At 41.8% G+C, this 16608-nt stretch overlaps 1 pseudogene; it reads left to right on the forward strand.

Moving 5' to 3' along the window:
• Positions 1-2990: 2990 nt before the first annotated feature.
• Positions 2991-5017, forward strand: LOC146394377 (heat shock transcription factor, Y-linked-like; annotated as a pseudogene).
• The last annotated feature ends 11591 nt before the right edge of the window (positions 5018-16608 follow it).

The raw sequence follows: 16608 nt of genomic DNA on the forward strand, positions 1-16608 counted from the left end.
TTTTTATTTATGACATCACCAATTCTTCTTTCTATATATTTTTTAATTTTATTTTTTCACTCCTTATCAGAAGAGGTTTCAATTTTATTTTATTTCCCCAATACATCATTATATTTTCTACTATACAGCATTGTGAGCCAGTTATACACACATGTATATCCTATTTTCTCACATTGTCATGCTCCATCGTAAGCAAATAGACATAGTTCCCAGTGCTACACTGAAGGATCTCACTGCTCATCCATTCCAAAGGCAATAGTCTACATCAATTAACCCCAAGCTCCCACTCACTCCCACTCCCTCCCTTCTGCCTCCTGCACCCCCTTGAATCATACATCCATTCTCAAAGTCCATGTTTTTCTTTTCTGTGGAAAGCTTCATTTCTGCTGTCTAGTAGCTTGCAGATATCAGTGATATCATATGGTATTTGTCTTTCTCTTTGTGAATTCCTTCTCTCAGCATGAGTGTCTCTGTGTGATTTTTATTCACTGTTTTCAGAAAATTGCTATTTCCTGCATTTCCAATGTGTGCCTGAATCACTGAAAATGATAGACAGTTCCATATGAGATCGGTGACATCTAAGTATGGGAAAATGCAACAAGAGGGAATATTTTCCTGGACCATAATAGACTAGCAAGTGAGGTGGTCCAGAGACTTTTGGCTACTCCTAACATGGCCTTGTCCAGTATTAGCACATTGAGTGGCCTATCTGTGAACTCTTGGCCAGAATGAGGGATGTTCATTCCTAGCACTGTGGGATGAAATGGTCATAAAATGCCTGTCAAAACTGTCAATGACCATGGGGGCTTATAGCCAACTGTGACCTCAAGTATAGCACTTGCCTTCAGGCTCTTCTTGGAGTAAAACTTGAGCCACAGCAGCTGTTTCCCTGCAGCACCTGCTGAGCAGAGCTCAGGGAGGAGACCAGAAGTGAGGTACATGCCTTCAGACAGTTCGATTTCAGGTGAGCATTTCTATGGCCCCAAATTCTTGCCTCTTCTCTCATCTAGAAATACAGAGATCGTTAACCATGGCATCTGCATGGGCCAGTAGGGAGAAAAGGCAGAATGGAGTAGCTGTGGGCCAGACATCCAAGGAAGACGAGGAAATATTTCAGGAGTAATTTTAGGCAAACCTTGCCTGGCTAAGATCTTAGGGTTTATGTGCCCTGTCAGACATGATGCGACCGACGCTTCTCAAAGCATCATCAGCTGGCAGCGGCAACCTTACACTTTCAAGGTCTCCTCATACAGCAACAGAAAGGAGACAACATGTGTTATGACCAATAGCTCCTGTGATTTATGGGTTAATACCACACCAAGTGTTAAAACCTCCTCAGATAAAATGGAAGTCCTCCTTCAACAATACTGGTATCAACCTACATCCTAAACTCCTATTTAAACTCATTTTTCTTTTCTTCCCAAACTCTATGGTAGCCTGTACCATGTCCATCCACCCAGTACTTGTCACCCCAGGCCAGCAGGAAGCAGATAGAGAAGAGTAGATGGTCACCCCTATCCCATATAATGGAAGGCTTGAATGACAGGTTTCCAGGAGGATGGAGACAGACCCCCATACACCCCAACCGCTGCAGTTCACCTGAGAGACTTGCTGTGGACACCCCCTCCCAGTATGTGGATGCTCAAGTTGGGCAGCAAGAAACAATGACCTGTGGGAAACAACTGCCTGCAGAGCTTAACCTCTTACAGGGAGTAACTGCTCTACATCATGGGACTCGAGCCGTTACACTTCCTTTGACCTTCTCCTCCTTCTTCATTGTCCCTGCAACCAGTTCCCAGCATGGACTTCATCCACGGATTCCCACCACAGGTGCTTTGTAAGCCTAACACCTCCTTGCAGTTAAGGCTGATGCCATCTAGAGCTCAGACCCTCACTTTCTGATGCCCTAGTGAATACCAATTGGCCTTGTGAATTCCTCTCTCAGCCATCCAAAGGAGAAAATATTAGGAATATTGTTTAACACACAGACTACTTACGTAGGATACACAGAAAACTCTATGTGCTAAAATTAGTGATAGCAAATCACTGTCAGTTTTTAACAATGTGAAAACATTGTGTATGAATTTTAATGTATTCAATGCAATGGCATATATTATCTTCAGAATGTTGTACACCCATCACTTCTCCAGTTGTGAAATATTGGCCTCAATCCACAAGGAAATCTCATATCCCTTTGGATGGTGCTTCCCAAAATTTCCTCTCCTAACCACAGCATTTATCCCTCTTTCTATATCTCCATGGCTATAGATATTTTGCTTGGTGCCCAGGGATCTTCCGTGTCTTGCTTAGTGATAAAGGTTGTGTTTTTGTGTGTGTGTGTGTTTGTTTCCTTTATTTCTTTTTTTTAATTTTTATTTTATGGACTGCACCTGGAGCATGCAGAATTTCCCAGGCCAGGGATTGAACCCAGATCACAGCGGTGACAACAACAGATTCTTAACAAGCTAGCTGCTAGGGAAATCCTGGCTAAGATTTTTCTGAATACAGATGCGGCATAGATTCTAGTTATAAACTGGGAAGTGATACATACCATATGTTTCACTTTACTGGTTTTTTTGGTCCCATTTTCCAGGCCTTAATAACAGGCACCAAATGTGTATGTTTATAATAGGGAATTTATGTTTACTTCTGGGATGAAATGGATTTATTTATGTGATGGGTTTTCTTATTTATTAAAAAGATTCCATTGGAATGGGATTTTGCTGACCTCACTTTTGTTAGGGGGGTTACTGTTTAAGTAAGGAGCTCATATTTTATGTTAACTGGACCAATTTCATAGGAAAGTAAGCACTGACTGAAGGTTAGGCTCCGATTGCTAGGAGACCTGTCATCTGACAGCTACTTAGCTTAGCAACCATTGTGATGCATGGGCGATTTTATCTCTGTAGGCTTACCAAAGCAGCATTTAAAACTGCAGAGTTCAAAAAGCATGCTGTTGAGAAGAGTAGCTGCAGAGAAACTAATCTGAGATGGCACATGCTCCTTCAGAAATTCAACTTGTGTCTCCTAAAGATGCACCAACTGGTTCAGAATCCTCCCTTACATCTCCATGGTGTGATAACTCAATCACTGGGGACTTGGACTTGAGGTCTCAGATTGAAGAAACGGCTTTTCGGGCTTTGTCTGAAGGCTCCCTGATAAAATAGCCATGTCGCACATTGTGTGCCTCTGAACCAGATGAAGACGATGATTTTCTTCCTCTGCCCTTTCCCAGAAAACTTTGGAAAACTGCTGAAAGTGATCACTTTAAGTCCACTTGGTGGGAAGCAAATGGAACCTTGATAGTGATTAATGAAGAACGCGTCAAGAAAGAAGTTCTGGAGAGAAAGGGTCCGTTCAGAATATTTGAAACTGAGAGTATGAAAAGCTGAGTTTGACAGCTTAACCCCTATGCATTTAATAAGTTGCAAAGGAATTTTCAAAGATGTGCCTCACTAGCTGACTTTCTGGCAGAAGAAAATGAAGTCTGTGCTTGGATCATGGCATTAAGAAATTTCCAGTTACTACTTATAGAGGGAGTGTATAAGATTTTCTTTGGACATGTGCAAATATGTTCATCCATATAGGGTCAAAGTAGACCTTGAAAGTGGGATGAAGTACTGTTCCATTTTTATTATGATGATTATTTTTTGTCTTTTTGCCATTTCCTGAGCCACTCCCATGGCATATGGTGGTTCCCAGGCCAGGGGTTGAATTGGAGCTATAGCCCCCGTCCTACGCCAGAGTCACAGCAACGTGGGATCCAAGCCACATCTACAAAGTACACCATAGCTCACGGCAACACCAGATCCTTAACCCACTGAGCAAGGCCAGGAATCAAACCCGCAAACCCATGGTTCCAAGGCAGATGCGTTAACCACTGTGCCACGACAGGAACATCCATGCTCAACATTTTTAAATTGAGGATGGCTTGGTCATAAAATATTTGGGATGATAAATCATTGTCCTAGCCTCCTTGAGGCTTGTCAATGAACCTCAAAAAATGCAGGCCACAGAGCCTAATACTATTAATGTAAATATACCAGACATTTTTCCTTGAGGGCAATAGTTGGCTGTGACCACTAAGAACATTTTTGAAAATATTAGCAATGGACGTGTATTGTCTCATGATATTAACTCCATATGATGCAAAGAGTCAGATATTATGGTTTCTGTCTCCTCGTCTCCTTGTTTCAAATACCATTAAATAAATTTCTCCTTGGTTTTAGCTGCAGTTCTACCATAATCCAAACTTTAAATGAGGCTGTCCTCAACTGTTGGTAAGGAGGAAAAGAAGAGTCACGTATAAAAATGTTTCTCCAGTATCGGCTTCTTTACTTCAAGGTTGCAGCAAGAAGCACTCTAGAACAGGGCGTACGGTGGATAATCATAATTCTGATTTTGAAGCAGAAACTCGTGGAGAAAATGCATTTTCAACCTCCACAAATTTACATGTGCCTTTAGTAAGAAGGCCTTCTACCAGCCAGAGAATTTCTAATACAACTACCCCCGTGAGAAGTGACGTTTCTTCTACATCATCAGCATCAGCCAGACCACAGGACAAACTGTTGTGGCTCAACATGCTACTTTAAATCAGTTGACCACGTTTCATACGCAGTCACAAAGCAGCTACTCTCCAGCAAGTGGCCACCTTGTGAATTTCATTACAACTACCACTTCCATGTCTCAGTACCACCTTATTTCTCCCTTCCCGAGTGGTTATTTTGGAATGACGGTGAAGCCGTCCCCTTTTCCAACCAGATATCAGAATATACCACCAAGAGAGGGCCCTTTGTCTAACCCTCAACCAACCAACCATCCGTGGTTCCCATTGCCAATGGCCACTGATACCTCTGCTGCCTCTCTCTCAAGGCCAACACCTCCATCCTCTTCATTATTTGAACACCATCCTAATTTTGACCTATCAACGGTCTATAGATTCTGCAGGATAGTGAAGATGAACATTTATGCTTGCAAATGTCAACAATTTCCTGCAATTCCTTTATTTCAAAAATAAACATATATGTTCATCTTCATAGTTGCAATTACTTCATTTATGAAACAATTAAGGGCTGTGTTTCTTTTTCTAAAATGATGTTTATTTTTTCTATCATAGCTTGTTTCCCATGTTCTGTCAAGTTTCTACTGTTGAGCAAAGTGACCCAGGCACACACCACCCCAACCACCCAAGACCCACACCCATACACGTACGTATCCTTTTTTTTTTCACATAACCCTCCGTTGTGCTCCATCAAAAGTGACTAGATGTAGTTCCCATTGATTTACAGCATGATCTCATTGCATACCCACTCCACATGCAATACTTTGCACCTTTTCTAACCCCCGATTTCCAGTCCATCACAATCCTGCCGCCTCCCCTTTGGCAACCCAAACACTGTTGTCCACATTCATGAGTTTCGTTCAGGTGGAAAGTTCCACTTGTGCCATCTGTTACAGTCCACACATATGTGATATCGTATTGTATTCGCCTTCCTCTTTCTGAGTAACTTCACTTAGCATGATCTTCTCTAATTCCAGCCATGTTGCTGCAAATGGCATTACTTTGTTCTTTTTTATGGCTGAGTCGGGGTTCCATTGTGTGTATGTGTGTGTATATGGAACACATACACACCACATCTTAGTCCAATCTTCTCAATGGACATTTAGGTTATTTCCCTGTCTTGGCTCTTGTGGACAGTGATGCAATGAACATACATGTGCTTGTGTCTTTTTCAAGGGACGTTTTTTTCCAGCTGTATGCCCAAGAGTGGGATTTCTGGGTCGGTCAGGTACTAGTTCTATACTTACTTTTCTGAAGTATTTCCATGGTGGTTTCCATAATGGTTGTAACAATTGACATTCCTTTCATCAGTGTAGGAGAGTTTCCTTTTCTCCACACCCTCTCCAGCATTTTTTTATGTGTGGACTTGTTAAGGATGGCCATTCTGACAGGTGAGAAAGGTACCTCATAGTAGTTTGTATTTTCACTTCCCTAAGAAACAATGATGTTTAGAATTTTTTATGTGCTTTCTGACCATCTGTATATATATTCTTTCGTGGAATGTCTATGCAGGTCTTTTGCCCCCTATTCCATTGGGTTGTTGGCTTTTTTGTGGTTGAATTGTATAAGGTGTTTTTATATTTTAGAGATTAATCCCTTTTTAGTTGCATGGTCGGAAACAATTTTCTCCCATTGTTAGTTGTCCTTTTGTCTTTTTAGTGGTTTTCAATGCCAGATTGTTTTGTGGTTTTTCCATATTTGAAAATTTTGGTAGTTAGACAGGAATATTTGACATGCCTCCTTGATGATAACGGTTTCAAAAAAGAAAATGCAACTAAGGAAAAAGACAGTGGGAGTTAAGTGATTTCTGAAATAGTCCAGGTTGTATTGAATGGATGCCTAAATTAAGATGGTAGGGAAAGAGGGGCAGATGAAGTTCAGTTTTGAAAGGGAAAATACATATTCTTTATGTAGCATTTTCTCAGCTGCATTATACTCTGTTATTTCAAAGTGAACTTGGATCTTACCTGACAAGATTGTCTTCATTACAAAAATAAATAAATAAATTTCATGGGGTTCCCACCATGGCTAAGAAGTGAACGAACCGAACTAGTGCTGATGAGGAAGTGGCTTCAACCCCTGGCCTCACTCAGGGGGTTTTAAAGACGCAGAGTTGCCATGAGCTGTGATCAAAGTGCAGATGTTGCTCAGTTCCAGCATTGCTATGGCTGTTTTAGGCCAGCAGACACAGCTCTGGTTTGACCCCTAGCCTGGGATCCTCCATATGCCAAATGTATGGCCCTATAAAGACAAAAAGAAAAAGATAAGCATAAGTTAGAAAATACATTTCATACTCCAAACTACAGCATAGTTTAGCTTCCCCAGGACCCATGTCCATAAGTGCACCATAACTGCAATAATGAAGGCCAATGACATAATCAGCGATTGCATCACCATCAGCACATGGTGGTAGTTTCGAATGAAACATTTACCAAACAAACAAACAAACAAACAAACAAAAAACGAGGGGGTATCATTATTGTTTTAAAATGCTCAAACTCTCCGGGTTAGGTGTGCCTTTATTTCCTCCCCGTTATATTTCCTGCTGCACACTTATAAGTTGCGTTCTTGCTTTCCACAAAGAGAGGCTTAAATAATTATGCTGGTCTTTAATGCCAAACCTTAGCATGGTTAACAAATCCGTTGAAGATGCAGAATCTGTCTGACTTGGCAGCTTCATGTTTCTGTTTCGCCACCTTTCTGGAGCCACATTCAGAAAAATTGTTTTCAGTCCTACCAGCAGTCATGTTACAATGTTTCTTGGAGTTGAAAGTACTTCTTGTGGTTGCCTGTTGGGAGGGGGGGGGGAGGGATCCGGAGCTTGGGCTTATCAGACAGAACTTAGAATAGATTTACAAGGAGATCCTGCTGAATAGCATTGAGAACTATGTCTAGATACTCATGTTGCAACAGAACAACGGGTGGGGGTAAAACTGTAATTGTAATATATACATGTAAGGATAACCTGACCCCCTTGCTGTACAGTGGGAAAATAAAATAAATAAATAAATAAATAAATAAATAAATAAATAAATAAAAGAAAGTACTTCTCTTTGTCTACAAAAGCAAGGCACTATTGTTGGGGAGGGCAAGGGGAGGAGGGGTGAGCCCCAAAGAAATCTCCCTGCTCACATGTGCACAGGCTCTCCGAGGGCAGGTTGCTCCTGATGCAGGCTATGGGTGGCAAGAAGCCACTTGCTTGGGCTACAGCACCCTGGATTCATCTTGGGCAGGCTAGAGGCAGCCAGGCACCTCTGGTGCAGGCTTAGTACAGCAGGGGCTAAGTGAAATGTGGTGCCTCTTGTGTACTCTACAGGCACCAGGGTCAAACCAAAGTATTCCTCTCAGAAGCCGCAGGTCACAGCCTGTGACCACAGTCACCTAAGAGGTCAGAAAACAGAGATGGTGCCGCAATTGAGCACCAACAACTGTTGCTCTCACACCCCTAGGATCATACTGGCCCTGCAGCTGTCACTGCCAGATGCTCCAGATAGCACCCAGATGCTTGGAAACTGTCCTTTGCCAAGGCCCTGCAACTAGGAGCAGCAGGTGCAGCACCTCCTGTGTGGGCTAAGAGGGACAGGGTGCTTCTTCCCAGCATCTACAGTTGTGAGGCAAACCACCATAGTTACCTCTGACTCCAGAGGTGGGCATGGCCTGCTACCACTTGTGGCCCTAATCATCTCCCAGGGCACCACCGAGGTCATTGTGACCAAACACTGCCTGTTTTTGCTCTCACTACTCTGGGAATACACACACACCCTACTGCTGCCACTACCAAATGCTCCAGGTAGCTTATCATTGTGCATGAAGCTCATTATCACCCCCTCAACCTTGAAACTAGGAGTTACCTGCATCACCTTCCTGCAAGTCCTTGCTGCTGCTAAGATCCCATCAATAACCAGCACTATCCCTTGCTGCCTTCTCCCAGCAAATACACTCAGCACCCTTGGCATGATAGCCTGCTCACACCAAAGAAAGAAGCAGCAAATATACAAACACCCATGCCCAAAAATACAGGGTAACCACCCAAAGAATACAAGGAGTTACCCTTGCATAGCTGTAAGCCTCCAAGTGTATTTTGGCTTCCCCAAACTGACAGGAAAAGAAAAACATGGGCAAGGTGAAGAAGCTCAGGAATAACTCCCAGGCAAGGGACGGGAGAATTCATGGGAAGCAGCAAACAAGGAAACAGAACTTTGGAGGCTGAGAGGCATTGAGTTCAAAAGGGAAGTAGTGGAAATACTGAAAAAATGAAGGCTGATTATCAAGGAGTTAAGAGCAGATAAAAACATTAGTGCAGATTACTTTAGAGGGAACTACAACATATAAGGAAAAATAGAAAAAAAATAGAAAATTCATTTGCAGAGACCCAAACTGAGTTAAAGAGCAGGATGACTAGTGCAGAGGAATGAATTAGTGACTTGGAAGATAGAATGATGGAAATTACCCAATCAGCACAGCAGACAGAAAGACAAATGAAAAAACACAAAAGCAATATAAGAGATCTATGCGATAATATAAAGCATGCCAATCTATGCATAAAAGGCATTCAAGAAGGAGAAGAAAAAGAAGAGATGATTGAAAATATATTGGAAATAATTATGCCTCAAACTTTCCAAACTCTAGGAAAGAGATATCGAGATGCAGTAATCGCAGAAGGCCCCCAACACTTTGAACCCAAATATGCCCACACCAAGACATGTTGCAATAAAAATGGCAAAAGGCGAAGATGGAGAGAGCATTCTAAAGGTAGCAAGAGAGATACAAATCCTTAATTATAAGGGACCTCCCTAAACACAGGATTTCTCTACAGAACCACTACAGGCCTGACGAAAGTAGCAAGATATACTCAACTTTCCAAAAGGAGAAATCTGCAGCCTAGAATACTCTACACAGCAAATGTATCATTACTTTGTGTATGTATTTATTTTTGAATATCATTTAAAATAGAAGTGGAAATTGAGAATTTCTTCAACAAACAAAACCTAACAGAGTACATCAACATTAAAGCCATTCTTAAGGAAACAATGCAAGGGCTTCCCTAAGAAAAGTAAATTAACATAGAAAAATAAAATATAAAGTAAAATAAAATATAAAATAAAATAAAAAATAAAATAAAATAGCATAACATAAGTAGTAAGAAATAGGGTGGAAGAAATCCCAAGGGGAAAGTAATCACTTAAATAAGTCAGAATACAGAACTAATAAATTAATAAATACATAACTACATACATACCTACTGTAATAGTGACCATAAACTCAAGGGACAACTAAAGGACACACATGAAGATATTAATAAAGAACTTCAAAATCATAGAAGGTAGGTAAGGAAAGGAAGAAAATATAGACTCCTATTTTTAAATAAAATGTGTTCAAGCCTATATGAATACCAGGCTAAAGCTAGCAGATATAGGGAGAGTTTAGCATACTTAAAAAACAGGGAAACCACAACTCAAAACCAAACATTACATTCACATAAAACCAAAAAGAAAAGTACACAAGCATACAATAAATGGAAATCATCCAACCCAAACCAAACAACAGAAAAGGAACAAAGGAGATACAGAGCATCAACTGAAAAACACGGGGAAAGTGGCAATAAATACATCTTTCTCAAGAATTACCTTAAATGCCAATGGACTGAATACTCTGATCAATAGACACAGAGTGTCAGATTGGATAAAAAAGCAAAAACATACAAGCTGCTGTCTACAATGACTCACTTCAGAGCAATGACCTCAAGCAGACTGACATGAGGGAATGGGAAAAGATATTTCATGTCAACGGACAAGAGAGGAAGACAGGAGTTGTGCTAACCATGGCAAACAAAGTAGACTTTGAAGGGAAGGCCACAAAGAAAGATACAGAAGGATGCAATTTCAGGGAGGCAAGATGGTGGGAGAGTACTGGGACACACTTGCCCTTTCCATCATCACAATACAAATAAACACAACTACACTTAAAACAACTCAAACAGAGCAGCCACGGAACGCTGGCAGAAGAACTGAGACCTCCCAAAACGGTAAGAATCTCTTGACATAACTGGGTAGGACAACAGGAAACAAAGAGAGAGAGGGAAGGGGAATCAGGACTGGACTAGCACTCCTGAGAGGGAGCTCTGAAGGAGAAAGGGAACACATACCCTGGAAAATCGCCTAACCAATGGAAAGGTCAGCCAAGTCGGAGGGATCTCCAAGACTCCAAGAAAAACACAGCAGCATGTCTGAAACCTGGGAAGCAGAGTGAGAGCTGCACAGACCATCTGAACCACACACAGAGACACCAAAGATAGAGATGCTCCGGTGGGGGCTGGGCACCAAGTCCTAGGCTCCAGAGGTCAGTCCCTGGGAGCATGCTGGTGTGGGAGGCATGGAGAGAGCCTAAGGGATTAGATAAGCAGTTTACCTTGGGTGGAGGGAGCAATATGTGAATGGCTGGGGATTGGAAAGCCCAAATAGAGGGAACCTGGCAGAGGATCTGGACCCACAGGAGAGAGAAGGTGCCATTGTTGGCAAGGGGAGAGCAGGAGGGGAGGGTCAACATAGAAGACTCCTCGAACCACAGTGTGTGCAATTGCCCACTGGCTAATAGAGAGCAGAGCGTTACCAGCACATCTCCACTAATCCACCCCACACCCGCCCGGCCAGAAGCAAACTGTCATCCATTGCAGATTGGTGCCACCCCCTGTGGAGAGCCAACCACTGCCATGGCATTCCCAGGCAGGCCTGCCCACCCATGCAAAGCACCCCACTGCCCCTGGGCACCCTGTAAGCCCTTCCCCACATCAGGATGTGCACCACCACTGCAGCAGGAAGGGGCTATCCCAACCACCCTTGGGAAGCACCCCACTGCTGCAGAGGGGACACACTGGCCCCACCATCTTTGCGAACTGCTCTGCTGATGTGGCATGTCCAGCAAGCCCTGTCAAGCCACAGGAAGGACAACTCCATCACAGCAAGCACCAGCCACACCTGCCCTCACTCAGGAAGCTCCCCGCTGCCACAGAGCACCCGGGAAAGCCCTGAACATGTGCAGAGTGCACCTCCACCATGGCAAGCACCAGCGAGCCACACCAGGTCTAGGGAAACACCTCTCTACCATGGAGCGACCAGGCCATCACTGCCCAGGCTTGGGAAGTGCTCTGCTGCCACAGCATGCCCCAGGAAGCCCCACACAGAGGCAGGAAATGCACCTCCACCGAGGTGCACACCAGGCAGCCCCACCAAAACTCAGGAAGGGGCCTACACTGTGGAGTGTCCCAGAAAGACCTGCCCTCACTTGGGAAGTGCCCTGCTGCTGTTGCACACAGGCAAGAAATGCCTGCCCAGGCTCGGGTAGTGCCCTGCTGAGGCAGAGTGAGCCAGCCAGCAACCCCAACCATCAGGAAACACATGGCTGCTAGGGATCACCAGGTAATGCCCTGCTTGGCTCTGGGGCATGCTCATTTACCATGGCAGACAAAAGCCATGACTGCCCACACTCACAAGTGCCCCACTGCTGCAGAATACCACAGTGAGCCCCACTGGCTAAGGCATTCCCCAGCCAGACCCTCCTGGCCACAGGAAGGGCATACCCACAGTGGTGTGCCCTGGCCAGCCCTGCATGCCCTCCAGAAGTGCACCACTACAACGGTGCCCCCCAGACTCTGTCAAAATACATGTGGGCTTCTCCAAACTTACAGAAATTGAAATGGAAAACACGAGCAAGAGGAAGAAGTTCAGAAAACATTCCCAGTTAAAGCAACAGGAGAATTCACCTAAAGCAGTCAACAATGAAACAGACCTCTGCAATCTGACACATTTTGAGTTCAAATGGGAGATAGTGAAACTACTGAAGGAATTAAGAGAACATATGAACAGTAATGCGGACTCCCTCAGAAAGGGGCTAAAAATATAAGGAGCAGCCATGCAAATGTAGAAAATTCACTTGCAGTGAAACAAACCGAGCCAAGGGCAGTAAAGGTCAGAATGAATAATGCAGAGGAGCAAATTAGTGACATGGATCATTGAATAAAGGGAATCGCCCAAAGAGGACAGCAGACAGAAAACCAATTGAGAAAACATGAAAGCAATATGAGACCTATGGGATACTATAACGCAGGACAATCTACACATAGTAGGAATTCCAGAGGAGAAGAAAAAGAAAAGGGGATTGAACATGTATTTGAGGTAATTATCTCCAGAAAGTTTCAAATTCTAAAGGATACTGATTTCAAGATACAGGAAACACAGATGTCCCCAAACACGTTGAACCCAAATGGACCCACACCAAGACATAGTATAATAAAAATGGCCAAAGTTAAAGAGAGGATTCTAAGGGTGGCAAGAGAAAGCAAAACCTCCATTATAAGGGAATCCCCCAAAGGCGAATAGCTGATATCTATTCAGAAACACTACAAGCTAGGTGGGAGTGGCAAGAGATATTTAAAATGCTGAAACGAAAAAGAAATCTGCAATGTGGAATAATTTATCCATCAAGAATATGAGTTTAAATAGAAGGGGAAACAAAGAGTTTCTCCAACAATAACAAAATCTAAAAGAGTACAGAAGTACAAAATGCACGCTAAAAGAAAGAAAGTTTTCTCTAAATTTAAAAAATAAAAAAAGAGGAAGAACAAGGATGGAGGAAAGCAGGATTAGAGACCAGTCACATAAATAAGCCAGGATACAGATCTAATGGTGAAGAGGTTAAAAAAAAAAAAAAAAAGACATAAAAATCCTACAATGTGGGCAAAGGGAGTAAGGAAATATATAGACCCTTTTTATTCTGCTTTTTGAATTTTATTATTGTAATGAAGTGGGTGAGCCTACATCACCATTCACCTAGAGTACACAGTTATAACAAGTGGTTATCACACTTAAAAAACAGGGCAGCCACAAATCGAAACAGAACTTTACTTTCACAAAAACTGAAAAGAGAACTACTCAAACTTAAAATAAATGGACCGCCCAACCAAACCAAACAAAACCAAACCAAACCAAACCAAACCAAAACAAAACAAAATTGGAATCATAAAAGTCCATGGCCAGATGGCTTCACAGGTGAAATCTGTCAAACATAAAAAGAGGAATCGATGCCCATCCTCCTTATGCTTTTTCAAAAGTTTGAAGAAGACGGAACATTCCAAAAGATATTCCAAAACCAGACAAAGATACCACCCAAAAAGATGACTATTGGCCAATATCTTTGAAGAGTATAGATGCAAAAATTCTAAAAAATGATTAGTCAACTGAATCCAAAAACTCATCAAAAAGATCATCCACCACAACAAGGTGGGATGCCTCCCAGGTTCACAAGGATGGTTCAATATACAAACAGGAAGCAACATCATACACCGTATTAACAAAAGAAAAGTCAAAAACCATATGAACATCTCAATAGATGCAGAAAAACCATTTGACAAAGTCCAGCATCCACTCATGATAGAAACACTCACCAAAGTGGGTATTGAGGGAACATTCCTGAACATAAGCAAAGCCATTTATGACAAACACACAGCAAATACAATCCTCAATGGAGACAATTGGACAATCCTCCCACCAAAGTCTGGAACGAGAAAGGGATGCCCACTCTCAGCACTCCTATGCGACATATTATTGGAAGTCCTAGCCACAGCAGTCAGACAAACAAAAGAAATAAATGGACTCCAAGTAGGAAGAGAAGAGCTAAACGTGTCACTGTATGCAGATGACAGGACACTATATAGAGAAAACCCCAAAGACTCAACACAAAAGCTATTTGAATGGATCAACACAGTCAGCAAAGGAGCAGGATATATGAGTCACATTCGTAAATCAGTCACGTTTCTGTATACTAACAATGAAATCTTAGAGAAGGAATACAAGTATACAATAACTTTTAAAATTGCACCCCCCAAAATAAAATACCTAGTGATAGGCCTTTTTGAGGAGGCTAACGACCTATATAACAAGAATTATAAAATGATAATTAAGGAAGTTAAAGAAGATGTAGAGAAATGGAAAGCTATTCCATGATCCTGGGTTGGAAAAATTAACATTGTAAAAATGTCCTTTCTAAGCAGAGCCATCTAAGTATTCATTTCAATCCCTATCAAAATAGCAATGATGATTTTTACAAAAACTAGAACAAACAATCCAAAAATTTATATGGAACCACAAAAGATCCAAAATTTCAAAAGCAATCTGGAGGAGCAATAGCCAAGCAGGAGGCATAACTCTCCCAGACCTCAAGCAACATTACAAAGCCACAGTCATCAAGACAGTGTGTTGCTGGTGCCACAACAGACAGAGAGACTAATGGAACAGACCAGAGAGCCCAGAAATGAACACTGACCCCTATGATCATTTAATCTTTGACATTGTAGGCCAGAACATAAAATGGGAAGGAGAGAGTCTTTTCAGCCAGAATTGCTGGGAATCCTGGACAGCTACACAAATCAATGAACCCTCACACCGTGCACAAAAATAAACTCGAAATGGATGAATGTCCTAAGTATAAGACGAGACACCTTCAATCCCCTGGAGGAGTATATAGGCAAAACATTATCTGAAATCAAGCTCATGAATATTTCCTCAGGTCAGTCTCCCAAAGCAACAGAAATAAAAGCAAAAATAAACCAATGGGACCTAATCACACAGACAACATTTTGCACAGCAAAGGAAATTAACAAAAACAAAAAGTCAACTTACAGAATGGGATAGTGCAGTTTGAAATGATGAAACTTACAGGGGCCTCATCTCTTAAATATACAAACAACGTATACAGCTCAACAGCAAACAAACAAACAACTCCATGGAAAAATGGGCAGAAGCCCTGCATATGCAGATGGCCAACAAGCACATTAAAAAAATGCTCAACATCCCTGATTAATAGAGAAATGCAAATCCAAACTCCCACAAGATACCACCACACACCAATCGGAATGGCCATCACTGATACATCCACAAATAACAAGCGCTAGTGGGGTTGTGGAAAAAAGGGAACCCTCCTGTACTGTTGGTGGGAATGGAAGCTGGTACAACCGCTGTGGAGAACAGTGTGGTGGTACCTTTGAAATCTATACAGAGAACTGCCACATGATCCGGCAATCCAACTGTTGTGGATATATCCAGACAAAATTTCCTTAGAAAAGACACCTGCACCTACACGTTCACTGCATCGCGATTCACAATAGCCAATACATGGAGATAACACAAATGTCCATCGACGGATTACTGGATTACGATAATATGGATATGTATACACAGTGGAATACTACTCCCCTAAAAAAAATGAAATAATGCCATTTGAAGCAAGATGGGGTGGAATTAGAGACTCTCATCCTGAGCGAAGTAAGGCACAAAGAGGAAGACAAATACCACATGATGTCACTTTTATTTGGCATCTACTATACAGCACAGATGATCATTTCCACAGAAAAGAGAATCATACACCTAGAGGATAAATTCGTGCTTACCAAGCAGAGGGGGCGGGAGTGGGATGGTTTGGGAGCTTGTGGTTCATAGAGTCAGACAACTGCCTTGGGATGGATGAACAATGAGACCATGCTGGGTAGCACTGAGAACTATGTCTAGGCACTTAGGATGAAGCATGATTGTGTAAGAAAGAGAATGTATACATGTATGTGTAACTGGGTTACCATGCTATAGAGTACAAAATCGAAAGAATGCTATAAACCAGTTCTAATGGAAAAAAATGTTTATATCATTATATAAATATAAAGTAAAATAAAATAGTGAAAAAGAGACCTTTTATGGACGAGATAATCTAAGATAATTTAACAAATTCTGTTAAAAAAAACTGTTTCTGAAATAAATATTAAAAATAATAATAATAATAAATAGAGATAAAAAGAAAAAAATCAATAAAACTAAGAACTGTTTTGTTGAAAAGTTAAAAAAAACATAAAAGGTAAAATTAAAAAGAAAAAAAAAAGCAAAAGCAAACAATAAGTAAAAAGACAAAATGCTGGCCAGACTCACCGAATGAGGAAAGAAAAAAAGTGATTTAAAAAACATAAGAAATCAAAGTTCCCATCATGGCTCAGTGGTTAACGAATCTGA

Source organism: Sus scrofa, chromosome Y (assembly GCF_054392235.1).
Source record: "Sus scrofa isolate SSC_HxYL_T2T_F1_AM1 chromosome Y, Sscrofa_HxYL_maternal_Yorkshire_Landrace_v2.0, whole genome shotgun sequence".
In the NCBI taxonomy this organism is placed as follows: domain Eukaryota; kingdom Metazoa; phylum Chordata; class Mammalia; order Artiodactyla; family Suidae; genus Sus; species Sus scrofa.